This window comes from Manis javanica, chromosome 4 (assembly GCF_040802235.1).
Source record: "Manis javanica isolate MJ-LG chromosome 4, MJ_LKY, whole genome shotgun sequence".
Classification (NCBI taxonomy): domain Eukaryota; kingdom Metazoa; phylum Chordata; class Mammalia; order Pholidota; family Manidae; genus Manis; species Manis javanica.
Genome location: NC_133159.1, coordinates 68,245,183 through 68,262,363, shown reverse-complemented (window position 1 = coordinate 68,262,363; position 17,181 = coordinate 68,245,183). Strand labels below are relative to the sequence as shown.

Sequence of the window (17,181 nt, the reverse complement as noted above, 5' to 3'; positions counted from 1 at the left end):
AATAATCCTAAAACAGATTTAGGCAGTATGACCACCGTCTTCCTCCCTCTCCAAATGACTCAATTATGTAGATTAGGCACAGCTCCTTAGTATCTCATGAATTGTGAAATGCATTATGGATAGTTCACAAATATAGATAGTAGGTTTCAAAAGTGTATATTCCAGATTTTTGTGCCATCTGGGGTCCTGGATAGGTGGTTCAGATTTTTTTCCTGAAAAATATTACTTATAGGCATGTGAGTCTCATTTTGGCACAGGTTTTTCTCCTGAAAAATAGAGGATGAGCCAAAATGTGCAAGTTTTAAAAACTATGAAGATTTTTATTTCATTTTTTTTAAATTTGAGTCCAGTATCTGCTCTTGTTGCCATACTTCTGAGTATCAGTAGCAGATCCAGCAATTGGGGAAGAAAATGAGAGTTTAGAGTACATACATGCATGCATGTGTATGTGATATATACATATATATAGGGTCAACATATATTCGTTATTACAATAGTCATGACAAAATTAGTGGAAAGTGTAAAAGTGTAAATCTTGAAATTTCCTCATTCTCTCTCTCTCTCTCTCTCTTTCTGTTATTCTTTTATGCTACAGAATGGAATGGAGTTGGGGGATTTAGAAAGCCTCTGCTGATTAATCCATCATATTCTGACAACTGAATTCCCAGAAACAGAGTATTACATTTTCACACAAAGTGACCTTTTTACTGGAATCTTTCAAGGCCAAGCCTATGAAGTGCTGAGAGGAAAACTGCCCCATAGTGGGTCCCCACATAGTGGTAGCTTCTAGTGTTATTAATTGCCTCTAATAGGGAACCAAGGAGTTCAATGTCTGACCAGCCAAGTCCACAATCTCAGTACCATCTCAACTGCCATGCAGAGAAGATATTGCAAGAAGTAAGGCTGACAGCAGTTGGGCACACTTTTACAATGAAGGAAAAGAAGAAAATGTCAAATTTTTTTTTTTAAATCAACAAAGTGGATATTTGGGCCATCACCCAGCTGATGAACTTGTCTTATTTTAGGATTGTATATCACAGAGATTAAAAATAGAACCAAAGTTTAACTTCATTGGTAACTTGAAATAAAAATGTTCAGTTACTTTTCAAAACTGCCTCAGCACAAGGATAGAGGCAGTTATTTTTGGTAAAAGTGGTCTGTGGACAAAGTAGCTGGTGAAAATGCTCTTAAGTATTCACATAGGACAAAAAACCTTCCTGGCACTAAGAAGTCTCAATTGGTTTTTCAGCTGCGCTGTGGTTTATTGTGTGCTTTAAATCAGCTCTAAGACTACACTACATACCATTGTGTCTGTTAGAAAATCATTATGGTGCAATTAAAAGTAATGTTGTTTCACAGGCGAACATGGAATTTTCCTCCATGTCTAACGGCTGTGCACCTCCTTCGTGCCTCTTGTGATTATCTGTATTTGCGACGGTCAAGAGACACAGCTGTCCGGAAAACACTCAACAGGTGGCAATTACAGGGTGATGCCTCATCCTTTTTTGGACGCTCTCTGACACCCGAGCTCAGGATTTCCAGAGATGCTGTTGTGCACCTGACTTCTTTCAGGCAACATGGGTCTGGAATGTTCAGGGACTAAATTCATCTTCTTCCAAAATGAAGAGAAATTGAAGTTCCTTTCAAAACGAAATGTGCAATATCACACTAAAATGTGTTGTCCTTGGAAGCTTCTTAACTATTACAGATAAGAATGGCTAACTGTATAGAGAGCCTGATAAATAGGGAGACATATAGATCACTCTTTCTTTAGGAAGGGAGTGAGGTAAGATCAATCAGTTCTTTCATTTTTGTAAAGCTTTTTTAAAGATTGGCTTTATAGTTTTTAAAAATGAGCAATTTAACCTTGGCTTCTATAATGACATGACTTGTTGAGTGACATGATCTATGATGAAATTAGTCTAAGTGGTTTAAAAATTAATTAAGTGGTTTCTTTTTGCATTTCAGGTAACATTTTCACATGAAACACTTAAGCTTCTATCTTCATTATTTATAGAGCATATATGTATGTATAACATTATGGGAATAAAAAAATAAGAACGTGATCGACAAAGATGTAGAGCAATGCACTGAACAATTCTTATAACTATGCTAGATTATTAGTGTTCGCAATAGGGTTTACGGACTCTGTACATGATTGCTGTACATTTCTTCCTCTCAGTTGCACAAACCATTGCAATTCCAGAGCCTCATTTCTGTCCAGAGAATATTCTGGGTTGTCTGGATGTATGTGTGTAAACACAATGACAAGACAGTATTGAATGATAGATATATGTCCTGCTTCTGTGTTCTAGACCTGGACCTGGGCATGCCTGCCGCCAGCTCAATCGCCCTCCAATGTTGCTAAATAATATCCGACTGTCTTTAGATTGACCTGAATATGAGTATAGGCCTATAAAATTCTAAAAGCAGCCAATAACCTATTCCACAGGGTTAAGTTTAATTTTGTCAAAATTGTTGTCTTTCATTTTCCATGTTAGCAAAATCATGTCCAGCGTTTCATGAAGATTTATATTTCTTCTAAAACATGACACTCTGACATTTTCTGTTTGTCTAGTCATGTCCCAGGAGAGGGAACCACATGCTATATATATGTTTTCTGTTAATATATTTGCAAGTTGGTCTCAGTGGTTGGGCTCGGAAAGGTTTCCAGTGGATCAAACACATGGAATGAGAAGCTGTAAAAAGGAATCTGTTTAGTAAGTGCACAAGAAGGCAGGTAACAGGGGAAGAGACTGTAGGAAATATGACAGACACACAGCAAAGTTTGGGAAGACGTTGCATGTGTTTTGGAACAAAACTATTGCATTTATTCTATGAGCTTAATATGTGCCAGCTGTTACGATAAGTACTTATTTTATTTTCACACATGAGATTGACACTTTCATTTCCAATATACTAATAAGAAAATGGTGGCGCAGAGCTGATAAATAATTTGTCTAAGGTCACACAGTAAGATGGTCTTCCAGGTCCTTATAACTTCTCACAAGAGTATAATTGTTTCTTCTCTAAACAAAATATGACTTTGTACATATATTCCTACTGTTTATAGGTGCTTGTTAATAAAGCAATAAAAAGTAGATTTTTATAATGAAATCCATCTTCATAGCTTTTAAAATAATACAATTCCTACAAAAGAAGTTCAATGGATATAAAAATGTGTATTCTTTTGAAGGCTTTCGGCATTTTTATAAGTAGAATGTTAGTAAACATTTTTTCCTCAAGTTTTCATTTGTTTAATGATTGATATAAAGATAACTTTATGATATCCTTTAATAGAAATTAAAAGAGAACTCTTCCTTTTGTCTGAGAAGTGAAATGAGTCTGTAAGAAAATCTACAAAGAAATTTTAGAAACTTTCTTTCTATTGTCTATAGCAAGTGATATGTTCCCAGTTGAGACAAGTATGGGAATGACATGACAGAATACATTTTCAAAATAAGCATACTATAAAAATGATTGGTGGAAAATGATTTCACTCATCTGTGGAGTATAATAACAAAGCAAAAATTGAAGGAACAAAACAGCAGCAGACTCACAGAACCCAAGAATGGACTAACAGTTACCAAAGGGAAAGGGACTGGGAAGGATGGGTGGGAAGGGAGGGATAAGGGGGAAAAAGGGGCATTACAATTAGCACATATAATGTAGGGGGGACACAGGGAAGGCTATACAACACAGAGAAGACAAGTAGTGACTCTATAGCATCTTACTATGCTGATGGACAGTGACTGTAATGGGGTATGTAGGGGGGACTTGATAGTAGGGAGAATGTAGTAACCACAGTACTGCTCATGTAAAACGTGAGCATAAGATTGTATATCAATGATACCTTAATAATAGATAAATAAATAATAAAAAAGGTCAGTTGAATATATTTTATGAAATTAAACTTTGTGTTCTCCCCACATTTTGAAAGTAGCACACCCTGAAGTCTGTCTTACACTAAAGAGAGATAAACAACTGAAAACCTAAAAGTAAATCCTAGATTTTCATTTGTTTTTTTTTATTCCTGGTATATACTCAGAGGAGGTAAAAAAAAATACATAGTTGAGATGCCCTATGGTTACCTCCAGTGTCTGGCCATAATACTGGCATCTGCGTGACACTGTAATGACAGCTCAAACATGTATGTGGACAGGACAAACCCACAGGGAGAAGCACCATGAAAGCAGATGCAACATGAAGCCAAAGAAAGACCATTGTCTTAGGGTAACTGCTTGCAGTTGTGAGTATCCTACTATAAATCTAAGCCCTGCAGGGAAAGGTATATTGTAATTATAATTGCCATTTGAGATTATTCTTCTCCCTGATTCAAGTAGATGAGGAGGGCCTAATTTTTGTAACACTCCTGAGCCTCACTTTATGTCATCCATTATTGGACAATTTTAGTTATGAATCAGTATGAACTTTATCTCTAGTTATGATGTTCACATCCCCATAAGTAAGAGGAGGATCAATAGTAAAAGGAAATCAGCAAATTGTAGGCTTTGCAATAAATCTAAGGTATTAGGTGGACATAATTTAAACAGTTGTTTTTCTTTTCCTGAAGAATAAACACATAAAAATGGGGCTCTAAAGGGATTATGCATTCCTAAATATTTTATAGCTGTGTTAAATGTGATCCTGTGCTTTACTTCCACTGCTGAATATTTGCTGATGATCATTTCCTCACCAACTGAAAACCCAACAGATGCTATTTGAGGTTTTTTGTGTGGTTTCAGCCTTGGCCCTTCTGTCAGCATTTCGCTGCATGATTGTAAAGAGCAGCTCTTTGCATGTGAGAAGACAGATGCTGGTGATTTAAGCAGGGAAAGGCACCAAGTACTTTTACTCAGCTGATACTTAATGATATTCCATTTAATGTAGTTCATCTTTCATAACCCTGAGTTCGAACAGAAGCAGCCGCTATTAGGGATGCAATAACATTGAACTTCGTACCAGTGACCTAGGAGAGCTCCTGTTGTAGTTTAAGCTACTGGACCCATCTTGCCTTTCCCCTAAACACTGAAGGAGAGGAACAGTTTACTTTCCATCCCTGGAGTCCTGGACAGAATGTATAAATGCCAGATAAAGATTTCCATATCAAAACTCCTTATCTTAACATTGCTCAGCAACATTGGAGAACAAAACAACGCACTTTTCTCATTATCAATAGAACACTGTGAAAACTCAGAAAACATGGAAAATCATGCTGGGCTGAAATCAATTAAAAGGGTAGAAGTGTCCCTGGTTTCAGCTTGGAAGGTAAAGTCATTTTCTTTTAATTTGCTTTTATTAGTGTGGGTGCTTTTTGGTAAAGTATTTGAAAAGTCTTTTTTCCTCCAAGTTTAGAAGATACTAGATACAGATATTTCGACAAATGGATGGACTGTTAGATAGAAAGATGGATGATAGATAGATAAGCAAAGTACTTAAAAAAGCCTTTCAAAAAAACTAAAGCATATGAGATAGACATTTAATGAGACTGAAGTATTTTGGAGGAAGGATGACACCCAATAGGTGATAAGAATAATGGTATTAATGTTACCAGCTAGGATGCTTTAAATGCCTTTTTTCTATCCCAGGCATTATCTAACTTAATAATCTGTTTTCACTTTGGCATTATTAGTAAGCGATTGAAAAGCAGATTACAGGATAGGTTGCCTGTCTTTTTTTCCCCCTGTTTTTCTTCCCTTTTTTTGGGTAAAATTCTAATATCTGTAAATTAGGATTTATAAGAAAGAAAAGGATTATGGACTTTCATTACAATTACAGGCCTACCAGAGAACAACTCTTGCCTAGTCAGTTATGACTATAGCTAAACCCTTGACTGCTTACAATAAACAGACCAAGAATATTTTCCTTTCCGGCAATATATTCCTAAAAGACAGTGAAGGCAGTGAGACCTATATTTTGAGATGTTCTCACTGTGAGAAACATACTTTCCTGGTGTCCTCCCTGGGCCTAGATGGACTAAAACTATGGAGTGGTTCCCTCTGCCTCATTGCAGCATATTCCATTCATAGAGCCAAAGTCAGGACTTTTCTCTGTGGATTCTCCTGTTTAAAGTTTTAAAAAAAATTACTTTTAAGCTTTGCCTAGGGTTCAAAAGCATTTGTATTTACCTCTGTGCATCACTTGAAAATACTGTCTTAGATGTATTTATGCATTTTGCAACGTTTGATGATGCTCAGTATTTTGGATTTGTCATCTGGCAAGTAAGTAGATAATTTGCATAACACTTACCATTATGCAATTATGACATTTAAAAAGATAAAGGAAACCTTCTGTATGAGGTTGTCGAAAAGGAAATACTCAAAAATGTAAATGTGTTCTACCTTACCCTTTACTATCATAAATTTGTTGCTAGAAAGTTCCTTTTTCCACTTTTGAGGCTGAGTTTTACTGCCTGGTCTGCCCTGGTCTAGTGCATAGGATTACTGGATTTTCAGCCTCATCATTGTTTGTGGAGAAAACCTTTCAATTGTTTATTCATTTGTAATATTTAATCAAATCCTGTGCGGAGAAATGGATATGTTAGTGTAAGGAATTGGGCCCAAATTATCATGATTTCATTTAAAAAAGAAAGATCAAAGTATACATTCTGTTTTAACAAGGAATTGTTTAGATAAGCTGCCATAAATTGGAAAAACAGGTATAAATGTATCAACCTCAACAAGTTACAAAGTTTGATTTGGAATACTATCCAAATATATTTTTTTCAGATGGAATACAGACAGTTATTTTATGAGATTTTTATTTCCTTATTTGCTCAATTCCAAGATTTATAGGAGTTCTAATTTGACCCATGGCAGAAACACCACCACAGAAACAGTGGTGGGTTTTCACAAAATTTTATTATAATTATTTCCAGGCCTAAGGGCATATTATCATGTAGAGGTATACATTTTAAAATGGTGTTTCAAGTTTATTTATCCTTTTAAAGGTTCAAAATAAAAATCTATTCCTTTTTGCTTGTCTTTAGAGGGGGAGATATTCTGGTTCATTCTAGTTTGGTTAGCTGTGGCATATTTCTTGGGAGCTATCATTTGCTACTATGTTTGCACAAATAGCTAGAACAGATTTCAGTCTTTAATGAGTTGGATTATTCAGGTGAATGTGGCTAGAGCACTCAATGAAACCGAATATTTCATAATCGTCTATTACTATGAGCTCTTTTAATAAGCTTCTTAAAATAAGTCTTCAAGAAAAGCGGAGAAAAAAATAGAAGCAAATACGATGTTGTTATGCAAAGAAAATGTCTACATGGCACCACAATTGACTGGAGATGGTTGTGAGCATTAATATCAACTGAAATCTAATGCAGCTTGGGGACTATTGGTTCATCTTTAAAAAAAAAATTGTCAGATCACACAATGAAAATATTTAAATTAGAAAAGGTGGGAAATACATGAAATTTTCTTAAAGAAATGCCCTATCAACCCCAGAATCAACAAAGTTATGTCTGGACTCAAATTAAGACATTACAAGCCAACATTTCTGTGAGAGAATGGTAGACCATAATACAACAAGCCAAAGCTAGTCACAGATTTTCTCTCTACCCTAACCTTAAATAATGTCACTGTGTTCACCCTGACATGATGCCATATTACTTAAGGACTTGTAGAGAGAAATAGCCCATTCAAAGTGGTTGAAGTAAGGTATTATTGGTACAAGAAGGAAAATAGGTTTCACTTGTCTTACTTAGTTTCTTCTAAAGTCATAAGGAAAACTTACATTGGGACCTAATGGAATATTTTAAGGGAAAATTGCAAAAGACAGCATTAAAAGAAAGTGCCTAGTGGAAATTCTACAAATTATTTTGTAAAATGAAAGCCAAAGTTAGTAACCAGAAATGCATAATTTTCATCATAATGAATTACCAATTTAGAATTGAATGATGGCAAGTATTTTTCTTATCATCAAAATGTGATAAAAAAACACATTTAATACTCTTCATTTATCCCTACCCATTTAGAGGGACCAAAAAAATAAATAAAATCCCATAGTATTCCTCAGGGGTCACAACAGATTCTGTTGTAATTATAAAGTGCAATTCAGAAAAATTTCAATGGTGTTTTATAGAAAAAAATAATAATATGGAAGTAAAAGATGTTTGTTGTGACTAGAATAAAGCATGGCACAAAAAGAAAAGTCTCTTTAATTCTTAATGCACTTCTGAGGACAACTTGTCTGAGAATTACCTGGGAAACTTGTGAGAAATCCTGTAGTTTCCTGGGCTCTATGCCAGATCTACTGAGCCTGAGTCCAGGGGAATGAAATTCAGAACCTGTTTTTACTGCACACAGTCACAGATGCTTCTTAAGTGTGGACAACTTTCATCACCACTCTCGTAAAGGCAGTTCTTCAGTCTGTGTGATCACTCAGGATCACTGGGCAAATCAAAGTAAACCAGTGGGATTAGTAAACATGTGGAAGAGAAGTTGACCATTTTCTGTTGTATCTTTGCATTTTGGTAGATTGTCTTACACATGGTAGCACTCAACTAACATATGTTAAATGGTTGGATAAATGGAAATTCATCCCTTACACAAAGACAAATGTCATTTGGATTCAAAATATACATGCTAGAGTAGAAAATGACAATTAGGAATTATTCAAGGAAACTGGTTGTTTTATCTTTTATGCATATGCAATAATATTTGGAATATAGAAGATAAATAAATAAAGTTAAATTACAGATGAGGTAACAAGTGAGAGACAGGGGGACAAGTTAAAATATAATCATAAACTCCTTAGCAAGACCTTGCTAATATGAAATAGAAATGTTGAATTACTAGCCATTATTATTTTTTTAACTTTTAATGTTTGTAAGCAGGAAATTGCTTATGGTAGCACAGTATAGTTTCCAAATTTAGGGATATATTTACTACACTTAAAACAAATAAAGAACATGAATGTTCTTACTCTTACATGTTTGCTGAAAGTAAGATTCCTTCCATTTTAGCGATGAGAAAAATGAGAAGCTCATTTAACATGCTTATTCATTTATTCATTCATTCAGGAAATACTTATTAATTAACTACTTTGTAGATAGTTAAAAGTGTTCTCTGTCCATGAAAACTCATTGTGCAAAATATTGAGAGAATGGCTAAATTGCATTACAAAGAGATAAGGGCAAATATATAGGTCTATAAACATGTATTATATTTTAGAGATGATTAGTAGTGTATCAGGGACTACACTTTTCTTTCTTAAACCTCTGCTGTGAGTCTGCTGGAGACCACATAATGTAACAGGTAAATGTACACTTGAAGGTGAAAGTCAGGGACTTTCTGCAGGAACTATCTCCACTGATACATCGGGGATAATCCAGAAGGAAACATTCTCATTTTTGTCACAGATGGTTACCCTCTGGAGTCGGATGCTCTGATTTGGATCATACTCATTGGGAGTATTAATGAGAAAAAGGCATTAGCATTTACATCTAATTCTGTCTTTGCTGAAAGGAGCTGTCATAGGCTTAATAAACATCTCCTCAAGTGTTTACAGACCACCGTTTAGAGCAGCAGTAATATTTCCCCTTCCCCTTATCATATCTCGGTTACGGACACCTCCTTCCCCACTATTGTTAAACTGGGTGTGTCCACATCCTGCTTCTTTTGTATTAATCTGCTTAACCTCTTTAATCATTTTGTCTGCTTAATTAACGGGCCAGCCCCTAACTACTGCGGCTACTATTGCGTCATTTTAACAGAGGTTGTACAAACACGTACACTGGCGTATCTTAATTAATAATGTGACAGGTCTATGAAGGTATTTGGCAATAACTGAAATCAACAGGTCATTAAAAATTCTTCCATGATACTACTAATTTGTTTGTAATAGCCTTTTAATTGCAGCATATTAAACAAAGACAAATGTGGGTTGGACTCTACGTAAAAAGGAACAACCTTGTCTTTTCTGATTAAAACAGTTATAATTTCTACTTCTGGTACAGTTGAAATAAGGATAGAAAGCTATATCCTGTGCCTTTGGCTGACAAGTTTCTAATGTTCAGGTGCTTTTTCTGAAAGGTGGGCTCCCTTTATGAAATGTTTGTTGTCAGTGAGGAACATTGTGTAGTCTAGGAGAAATCACAGAGATGCAGGTGCCTTATGAATAACCAGATGGGAAATGGAAGATGATCAAACTTCCTCCTAGACCCTATGAGTCAAACAGGAATGACAAAAGACTTTCCTTTGAAGCGGTGAGGAGAGTAAAGCTGAATTTTAAAATGTCTTGTATACAAATGACGATAATGCCTTACACAAGCCTCTTTCTTAAAGACATGAAACCTGTTTTCTAGAGCTTTTCCCATCACCAAAATACAGGCAGAGTCTGCAATTAAACTCAGCAGCTGTTTAACAGTGCCAGAAACACTTACAAACTTTCAAAACGTTTCCTTCAAGCAAAATAATATCCTCCAAAGAGCACACTTCAAATTCATTCGCTACTGACTCAGAGGGAAGAGTGCCACCTATTGAATCATGGCCTCAGTATTCACAGCACCTGACGGTCCTTCCAGGCTCCCTCCCACCCACCCACTAGCACATCCTGTTTCCCTCAGAGAGCTGGATATAATAATGCTCTGAGGTGGTCTGACGTTCACGTGTAAGTGTGCTCATATCACGCTCTATAATTTGAGGAAAACACATGAATTTTAATCAGTTTTTAAAACAACCAGGCCTCTCTTCTCTTTTACTAGAATGGAAAAAATTCACTTTATTACCTCAAAGATGCCAAACAGTGCCATTTTATTACTGTGGGAAGCTGGAAGTCATTTCCGAACTCTTTTGGCAGGGGTGCTATGTAGAGCATCCAGTTCAGTCCTTTAAGTGTCTTCTGAGAACCACCACACAAACTCTGATTTACTGTCTTCAGGAGTTAAAGGGACCTTTTCTACCCTGTAACCGAAGAAAGAAAGGTGAAGTGTGTTTAAGAAGCATCCCATGAGACTTGCAAGAATATGAGTCAGCACAGAGTGGGCCAGATGTAAAGAATGTTTTGATAACCCACAAACATTTTCCAACTTGTAAATTTTATTTTGGTTTAAAAGATTATGTTGTATATTAAAAGACTGTTGTCTATTGATTGATTGGTCTTCAGGCCACTAAATAAACTTACATTTAGTTAGTAGTTCTGTGGCTCCTTTTTCTCCCCCTGCCCTCACCCTCGCTTGCTATTTGCATTGTAAGTAGGTCTTGGTATACTTTTGCAGGCAAGGCCCTGTCACAGTTAAAAAATATACATTATATATTGATACATGCATACACTCACACCCACACACACTCCTGTACTATGGCAGCACCTAAATTATATAAACATATATTTGAGTGATTATGCAAAATTTAAACAAGAATCACATGGAGATTTTGCATATTTTATAATTTACATAACCAGAAGATGGCAACACTCCAGTCACACTTCTTGCCATTTAGCAGTGAGCAACGACTATTTGAATTTATGTGTGAAAGAGCTGAATCAAATCTCTAGTAGTTAAACATTTCATAAGTTGGGGGACTGCTATTGTTATTAATTAAAAAAAACTTCACACACATGTATTTTGCCCGGAGTTTATTATGTTTGGCCAGTTTGTGGTGTCATAAACACTACATCATTAGAGGCAAAAACACAGTAAGAGAGAAACAAAATATTAAACCACTAGTCAGAAAATATATTAACTGTAGTGCCTGACAAACAGTGGGCTCTCTATCAATATCTGAAGAAATAATGAAGGGATAAATTATACTATAATTCATCTATCACGTCAAAAATGAGAAGCTATCTGACAGTGTAAAAGGAAATTCAGGAAACTCGTTTTCTTGACAAGAATTAGGGCGCTACTGACTTCTTGTAGAAGGCCAATCTTCACTTGCCTTTATATTTTTAAGCTTTGACTAGTAACTGTCCAATGCAGTTCTCAAAACTGTGGATAGTTTTTCTCTGGTTATAAACAACCCCAAATGGAGAAATGTTCTCTCTAGTAATTGCATTCTTAACAGAGTATTATATTCATAAATGGTATAAAAATATCCATGATGGTAGCCTTCAGGTTCCATGTCTTTTTTTTTTAAGTGAATTAATGTTTTCTTACGATGTTGTGGTTGTTAATGGAGAAAGCATTATGTTTTTCTTGTTCTCACAAGTTAGGGAAATATAATCTGACACTTGGAGTGACCTATTAAAGTATTTCAAATATTATGTGGGCTATTCCTTATTAGGACCATGGTGATACATCTGTTCTAAAGCAGAACATTCACACTTGACAGTAGGTTGAGGATTTCATGTTGCTTTCATTGCTAAATCCAGTAGGGGTAACAGAGGCCAAATATTCGAGTACCACCTGCCAGCCAAATGGCAGAGGGTAGTGAAGGGCTTCAGCAGGAAGCCAGGGAGTGCAGCGCAGCCCCTCTCCCAAAGGTGTCCGGGATGGCTGACTTAACGAGGGATGAGGTCAAGCTCACAAGCTTTGGCATATACCTAACAAATAGGGACAACTTCCAAGAGCAAATTCATTTCTACCTTGCTGAGTCATCTTTAATGGCTATTAAAAGGACACAACAGAAGAAATAATGGTACTAAAAGATAAAATAAAAAAACGAACCAGTTAAAAAAATGTTTCTTTTTTTAGAAATATGTCCAAGAAGCTCTGTCCATTTAAAGCTGGTCCATACATTGGACAGACTTATGTATTTCTTATATATTTATATAATTCATTATTTTGTATTTCCACCCACCCATCCATCCATCCACCATCCATCCTTCATCCAGTCATCCATGTATCCCAACAAAGTATTTACACATCATTTTATACTTTAACCCACCCACAAACCTAACCTGTTTTGGGTACATGCTACGTGATAAGCATTATTACCAGGGATAGAAACACATAGAAGATGGAGTTCCTTTACTCAAGGAGCTCAAAGTCCAGTTGGAGAAAAAGTTATCACAATATTACACAGTGTGACAGATGCTATCAGAGCTCTAGTCCATAAGTATAGAATGACGTGTAAATCAGACTAATGGATCTGGTAAGACTAATACTCAAACTGAATTTTAAAATATAAATAAGGAGAATTAGGTAGCTGGTGAAAAGCAAGGGTAATTCTAGTCAAAAGGCATGACATGCAAGACCTGTCTTTAATAATTGATATTCCTTTATATTCACAACGTAAACATTTAACAAAACACCACTCCTTTACACACATTCTATGCACACAATGTAATATAATTATTCATTTAACAATGACCTTGGAGAGGCGATAGAGCTTGATGGTTACACGTACTGCTCAAGAACCAGACTTCCTCAGTCTAAATCCTGGCTCTTTGTCTTTCTAGCTGATAACTCAACATCTCTCTTACTCAATTTCTCTTTCTTCAAATTGGAATTATAATATTACATCTCTTATAGTGAGTATTCAATTAATTTATACAAGAAAAAATTTATCTCTATCTGGCCATGAAATAAATCTCCCAATAGTTGTTAGCTAGGATTATACTTTCCTTTGTTAAAATTATCCTATTGACAATAATGGTCATAATAACAGCAATAATAATATTATTATTATTATCTGTTGAAGATATGTCTGAGAACTATTACAAACTGAGACTTACTATCTCAGAGGCCAAAGAGTTTCTGCTTTTCCTTAAACTTAGAACTGCTTTCAGCAGGACAGAGACACCACTAGAGCTTCATTTAGATGTCCTGAGTTCAAATTTTGTCTCTGTTACTTTCCAGCTCTGAGGCCTTGGGCAAGTAGCTTAATGCTTGTACTCAGTTTCTTACTACACATTAGGATGCTAAGGACACCAGTATCTCCCTCAAGGGTGTCTGGGAGGATTAACTGGGATAGCATGTGTAAATGTGACTAGCATCACGCAAAGATTTGTTTCATCATCCAAAAAATCCTTTAAAAGGCTTAGAAAATGCAAAATGGCTAATCTAAGGATGGTAAAAAATATCCTCCCCAAAATACTTTCTATCGTTTGAGAGATTGCATATAAATATTCTCATCTGCATTCGCTAACTCTGGAAAGCATTCTTGAATGTTACTGCTGACTTTGATAGGCTGCCTTAGCGTCTTTACCAGAACCTGCTCCGTGTTGCAGCTATTTGCAGAGGGCCCTTGGATAATGTGATAGTTTGGATTTGCATGACTCCTCTGATCATGTCAGAGGCAGAAATAATGGCAACTAAAATGGTCATGTGGAGAATGAGTTGAGCATGGACATCTTTTAATAAAATCTCTCTCTTTTTTTTTGATTTGTCCTTAGAATAACCCAAAAGAAGATAATATAATGCTTTTGGAGTAAATAAGCATTAAGTATGCTAACATAAAATGAATTTTCTGTACTTAGAAGATACATTCTTTAAAAGAGCACCAATCTCATGTGGACTACAAATACAAAATAACTTAAAAAAACCCTCTTAACTCTAGGAAAACAGATATTATTCTAGATCTTTCCTGGAATTATTTTTAATTGCAAATAGTGTTTAAAGGCTGAGAATCCAGCCTACTCAAGCAGTGTATACAGAGTAGCTTTAAATAGATTCAGCATATCATCATGTTGCTAATACTATTAAAATCTTTGGTCTCTCAACACCTTTTCTGCTTTTTTCCCCCCAACATATCAGTTATTTAATACTGTTACACCCAAGGCCAGGGTTCCTTAGTCTGCCTGAAGGAGTGTGGAAGTTCCAGGCTGCCATAGCTTCTATTTTATTAAAAATTTTTTTCTTGCCTGCAACCTGATTTCTTATGGTTCTGACCTAATTCCCTGATGCCTGGGGCTTGGAAGGCTGTGCTAATCTGTATCATGGATGTGTTGTGGAAAAGTGAGAGAACTGAAAGAAAGTAAACAAAGGAAAGAATGGATGCTGGGCAAGAGCTCTTTTCTAAAGTGGGACATTTTTGTTTTACGCTATCCTTTTAAAGAGGAGCCTAAATTTAACACATGGCCTCAAATACAATGTCCCTCTCTTTCTGATTCTTTACTTGATTAAAGCTGGCTAGTAAAATATTTTATGACTAGGACAAAAAAGGCCATGGCAGAATGCTAATTGTTATTATTATGCAATGAATCTCAATGTAAGAAAAGTATGTTTATGAAAAATAAGTCATGCTCCAGAAGTCACAGTGAAAGAAAATGTTTGTGCTGACTTTAATGTAAAGATTGTGAAATAGTCTAGGCTTTGTTACTAAGCCTTGGAACGTGCTGATATTCAGAGCTTTCTAGACCTCTCCACTAACTTACTATTCCTCTGGGTCTGTTCCCAGTTTCTTCTTCCCTTTGGGAAGCAGGTTCTTTTTACTGCTCAGATATGCATTTAACATCTTGTAGTCATTAATATACCAAAGGCAGGGAGTAAAGAGGCATATTTTCAAAGAGTCTCTGCTCACTCGATTTTGGATTACTATGAATCCTTGAGAGGTGGGAAGGTGAAAGTTATCCTTTCTTGGTAACCAATCTCAGGTTTTTCTTTTTTTGAGATTTTAAGAAGTTGAGATTTTCTTTGCATGGATTTATCAAAATAAAGAGGGGGCATCCGTTTGTGATTTGATCAATGATGGTGCACCGTGCTGTCATTGCACCTGCTCCCATCAGAAGAGATGTACTTTATCTAAAGCAAAAATGCGATCAGTAACAGTAATTGTTTCCAGCACAATGCCATGCCTTAGTTCAGGGATTTTATTCATTTGGCAGCTAAATTCATGCCTTATAGCCATGTGACTATCAAATGTGACCCAAACAGACATGATCCTCTGATTTTCAGAGCTATTCCCTGTGCCTACCCGAGATGCCTTAGCTGAGAAACTCCTGTGTTTCAGAATGTATTTACAGATGCAAAATACCTATTTGGTCTGTTGTTTAAAATAATTATTCATCAATATTTAGGGCTGCTAATCAGTATAAATCTGTATGTTTTTGTGTTCCTCTTCAAGGGTAGTGGGTATCTTCTTTATATTTTCCTTTTCCTTGTTTTTGTATTTTAGTAGTGTCTACGCCAGTGAGCATGACCCACCCCAGGTTCCCAGAAGGAAAGAAAAAGAACAGGAGTTTGGAACCCAAATAATCTGCCACCTGGAAAAGTAACCTAGCCGTAGTGAACAATGAATAGAACATTAGAGAATATTAGTTTAAGTCATTAGAAATGACCACTTGTTTGTGTATGTGTGTGTGTTCCTGCTATATTTGTAATGCAAGCCCATGGAATCAGCATTTTCCACACTGATGAAGAATGTTTGCAGTATCAGAACATTGTTCCTAACAGAGCTGGAAATGCCATTTCAAAATAGTGTAAGCCTTCACATCATTTTCTCCTTGATTCAAAGAAATAGAAAGCCATAGAGTGATACAATATGTTGCTACATTTTTTTCATTGGCCCTTTCCGCATAAACTCCTGCACAACTAAGAGCAGAAAATCCAGCTATCATTTAGGACCCCAAACCATGCATTACAGTTTTCCTTTGGCAAAACTATCTAAAATAATCTTATATTTAGTAGTTTATATTGCTCAATTTTGAAATACATTGCAGTTTGAGCACTGGACAGGTAAGAAATTAATTTGCTTTATAAAATCGCACACCCATGGGGGCGGTTGTATTTTATGCACAGGTGAGCAAGAATATTTTAGCAGCAAATCTTTGGAGCTGACATTTTTATGCCTTCTACTTTTGTTTTTGTTTTTTTTAAAAAAACACAAGGCTGCACATAAGAACGCAGATTCCTAATTTTAAACTGCTTGTTGAACTCATCTTTTGGTTTAGTGTTATAATTTATGTGGGTCATAAACCCAGATTAGGTGTAAACATTGTTTATATATATACATATACACATCCATATGCCTTCCTTGGACACAAACATTTTTTATTATCAAGTATAGTAAATGACTGATTTATTTCTACTTTAATTAATATACGTGACCCATTTCATAAAGAATGCTACTTATTATACTGAAATAAGAAGAAAATGTTTAAAAATGAGCATTGTCTTCCTAGAGCACATCTAGGAGAGATTGTCTCTATTCTTGGTATTTGTTTTGCAAGGATGAAACAAATAATGAAGAATTAGACTGGCTTTTTGTAAAATTTATTTCTTCCAAATTCCTTTGCATACAATTTTATTTTTATGAAATTCTGATGAGCAATGGGTAGTGCTGAATTTCCTCAAGC

At 35.7% G+C, this 17,181-nt stretch overlaps 1 long non-coding RNA gene across 1 annotated transcript in view; it reads right to left on the bottom strand.

Moving 5' to 3' along the window:
- LOC118971353 (uncharacterized) overlaps window positions 1–17,181 on the bottom strand; it is a 137,032-nt gene that overhangs the window by 31,979 nt on the left and 87,872 nt on the right. The window contains exon 2 of the long non-coding RNA XR_005059756.2: window positions 10,736–10,910. This is a non-coding gene — a long non-coding RNA (uncharacterized lncRNA). The remainder of the gene's footprint in view (window positions 1–10,735; window positions 10,911–17,181) is intronic.